Raw genomic sequence first — 4,016 nt, 5'->3', positions numbered from 1 at the left:
AGCATAACAAATAGCATGGAGAACATGGGGAGTTAGAGAGAAGGGAGTTGGGGGAAATTGGAAGGGGAGGTGAACCATGAGAGACTACGGACTCTGAAAAACAATCTGAGGGTTTTGAAGGGGCGGGGGGTGGGAGGTTGGGGTACCAGGTGGTGGGTATTATAGAGGGCACGGGGGTTGCATGGAGCACTGGGCGTGGTGCAAAAATAATGAATACTGTTATGCTGAAAATAAATAAAAAATAAGTTAAAAAAAAAAGAAATAACTTAGCTGTTTGGCCACCTTCATAGCTTTGGAAATTTAACGGTGAGAAAGAAAAGGGGCCTCTGGACATCGATAGCAATCAAAACGCTATCTCGCCAATATCAAACTCGCTCCATCCGGGAAACTCAAAGGACTTCATAAAAATGCATTCTATTGTGCACCAAACACTTCAAGGCAAGATGAGATGTGAGAATAACTGCCTGTTTTTTGCAAGTATGAAAAACCGAGGCACAGAATTCCACTGCGAGCCAATACTTCTCAACAAGCAATCCATACAGCTGAAATTACATAATCATGACTCTCAGCTGCAGTGTCCACAGAAATTGATTTTTTAAGGACAAACTTCTTCGAAAATTCCTTAAGAAGAAAAACTTTTGCATTGATTGAATCAATGGAGTTATGGTCTGGACAAAAGCTGGAATGCACAAGGAGAAAATTCTTCAGAGTTTTACTGCATCGTGGTGACATTCTCTTAATGGTTTACAGCTTAAGGAGGCGGGTAAACAGAACAGAAGGCCAGGCAGGTTCTTGCACTAACGCGGCCAGGGAAGGTTCCTCTCGAGAAGAGGCATTGTACCTAGAACTGAACGGTCAGAAAGTACTTAGACCTTTGCCATGCTCCTACTATTGTCAACTGTGGGCTACCTGTGAGCAGCACGTTCCCAAATCATTGCCCTACGCAATCCTTTCTTCCACCTGTGGAATTAGTACGCTCTAAGAAAACCCTGTTCTAAAGTTTTGCCATCAGAGGTAATAATAGCTAGTGTTTAATATGTTCATCCTTTATATATTTTTTTAAGATTTTATTTATCCATTTGAGAGAGTGAGAGTGAGAGAGAGCATGAGAGGAGAGAAGGTCAGAGGGCGAAGCAGACTCCCCGTGGAGCTGGGAGCCTGATGCAGGACTCCATCCTGAAACTCTGGGATCGTGACCTGAGCCGAAGGCAGTTGCTCAACCAACTGAGCCACCCAGGCACCCAATTATCCTTTATATCTTTAAGTAAACAGCTTCCAAAATTTTCCAAGACACATTTAAGGAGGGATGGAACTAAATCATAGTAAATGCCCTTTGGGCATATATTATTTTGTAGCATTTTTTTCCTTATTACGCCTATTGATTTGATATACTTATTAATAAATGACTCACTTTACAAGTATTTTAATTTTATTTCTTTATACATAGCCCCATGTGCCATCATTTTAAATGAACACATCAGCGTGAAATATTTTCTTTCTTTTACTTATTTATTGGGACCTTCCTTCTCTCTTCTACCCATATCAACCCCTCATCGACCCATATAGCAACCAGGTTAACAATTTAGTGTGTGTTCATCCACATCTTCCTTTGAATTCTACATATTCAGTTCAAGTCTTCTGGCATAACAGCTAATAGTTCTTACATTCTATGTACCAGGCGTCCTATATATATATGAACTCATTTAATCTTCACAAAACGCCTACAAGATGTGCTCTATAACCTAATTTTACAAAGAAGGAATCTCAGTCAAAGAAAGTAATACCATCCACACCCCCTCAACCAGTAAATAGACAGACACAGGGATTTGTCTGTCTCCTTTTGTCTTGCTTTTTAGGTTTTGTTTTTATTTTTTAGCCAAATGTGATCTTCTTATATATGCTTGTATGCGCCTTGCTTTTTAATCACTCAGTAATACTTTGGGGGATCATATGGAGTATCTCGAATTTACTCTCTTTCAGGGTGGTTTAGCACACCACCGTGTGGCTGAGTCATCACAGACTAGGCTCTTCACCTCTATGGGCATTATTAGCTTGGTTTCCTTTTTTTGCCATTCTCAACCCTGCTCCACGAAACATTTTGGTACATGTGTCCTGGTTTGCGTTCACTTCTGTTGGGATGGATTCCCAGGAACAGACTATCTGGCTCAAAAGACATAGTATTTTCAACCTTAATAGATATTGCTAGATTGCTTTCCAAAATGGCTGTAACACTTTACATTCCCATAGCGCCCGCAATAGTTTTCTTTCTTTTTTTTTTTTTTATTTTTTATAAACATATATTTTTATCCCCAGGGGTACAGGTCTGTGAATCGCCAGGTTTACGCGATAGTTTTCTTAATAGGAAACTATCCTTGCGGTTTCAGGATAAACCCTCTTTGGCCATACCGGGTGATTCTTTTAATTTATTGTTGAATTTGGTTTGCTAGAATTTCATTTAGGATTCTGCACACATATTCACAAGTGATCAAAGTCAATAACTTTCTTTTCCGTTCTATTTCAACATCAAGGTTTCTGCTAGCTTCATAAAGCGAACAGAGTACCTTTCCATTCACCCATTCATTCACTCACCCCTTTATTCACTCGCTCAATGAACATGTACTGAGGACTTCTCGCTGGCAGGCACTGTATAAGCACTAGTGATGTAAAGAACAGTAAGACACATTTCCCGCCCTCAAGTACACCTCTAGGGAGTGATGGTGGCACGCAACGGGTAATCAAGGAATAAACAGAACCAGGAAACTTAGGCATGTATTGGGTGTTGGAGAAGCAAACACTGGAAGGCTAACGGATAGTATCTTCTGAGGACGGTCCTACATGTACAATGTAAGCCGTTGATATTTGGGATTTGTACCATTTATGGAAACTACTTCTTCCTTTTTATGCTTCAGCCATCCCAACCAAGGACTCACATTGGACCCCAAGCTCTCTCCCAGGCCTGGAGTCTTTACTCACTATCCCTGCAGAAGGCATGGGTTATATATATCAGTGCTGGAATGTCAATCAGTATTACCCAAAAAAAATGCAAAGTGCAGGAGCAGCACTTTTTCTGAAGTTACATAGCCTGAGACTTATCTGATTCTCAAAAGTTCGAAGAAACTCCGTTCTAAAGTTATTTGGCCCTGTGAGTGTTGGATTTAATTCTCCCTCAACTTCTTTAGTGGCTTCCATAGTTACTGATCTTCCTACGTTTACTACTTCTCTACAAGTCAAACCTTGATGTATGTACATATTTTTGAGAGAATTACCTATTCAGCCAATTTTTAAAATTTATGCCACTAGATTTGTACAAAGTATTTTTACATGCTTTTACTGTTCTATCATTATTAACTGAGATCATCTACTTTGTGTGGAAAGAGAACAGCCCAAAGAAAGAATAAATACAGACTGTGGAAATGGTTTGGATGGTTGATTGAGGGCCTAGAAGGAACAAAATTAGAAAATCTGAAACAAGGAGGTCTGGAGAAAAGGCATCTGCATTTATCTGAAGTGAAAAGAAACCCCTTCCTTTTCCCATCATTTCTTCTCTCCATATCTGTAGAATCCTTAAAAATGAGTAGCAGGCAGTCTTTCAAGGTACCACCACCACAAACTAAAATTTATAAATCAGAAATAAGTGTGGGAACCTGGGTGGCTCAGTAGTTAGGCATCTGCCTGCAGCTCGGGTCATGGGTCATGGGGGAGAGGGTCCTGGTAGAGAGCCCATGCAGGGATCCCTGCTCAGTAAGACTGTTTCTCCCTCTGCCTGCTGCTCCCCCTGTTTGTGTTCTCTCTTTCTGTCAAATAAATGAATAAAATCTTAAAAAAAAAAAAATAGGGGCACCTAGGTGGCTCACCCATTAAGCAGCTGCCTTCGGCTTAGGTCATGATCCCAGGGTCCTGGGATCGAGCCTCACATTGGGCTCCCCGCTCAGTGAGAAGCCTGCTTCTCCCTCTCCCACTCCCCCTGCTTGTGTTATGTCTCTCTCAAATAAATAAATAAAATCTTTTTTTTTTTT

At 40.7% G+C, this 4,016-nt stretch overlaps 1 protein-coding gene across 1 annotated transcript in view; it reads right to left on the bottom strand.

Moving 5' to 3' along the window:
* The window catches only part of CFAP58 (cilia and flagella associated protein 58), a 92,173-nt gene that overhangs the window by 58,021 nt on the left and 30,136 nt on the right, over nucleotides 1-4,016 (bottom strand). The window lies entirely within an intron of this gene.

Source organism: Mustela nigripes, chromosome 4 (genome assembly GCF_022355385.1).
Source record: "Mustela nigripes isolate SB6536 chromosome 4, MUSNIG.SB6536, whole genome shotgun sequence".
In the NCBI taxonomy this organism is placed as follows: domain Eukaryota; kingdom Metazoa; phylum Chordata; class Mammalia; order Carnivora; family Mustelidae; genus Mustela; species Mustela nigripes.
This window is presented reverse-complemented; position numbering and strand designations above follow the sequence as displayed.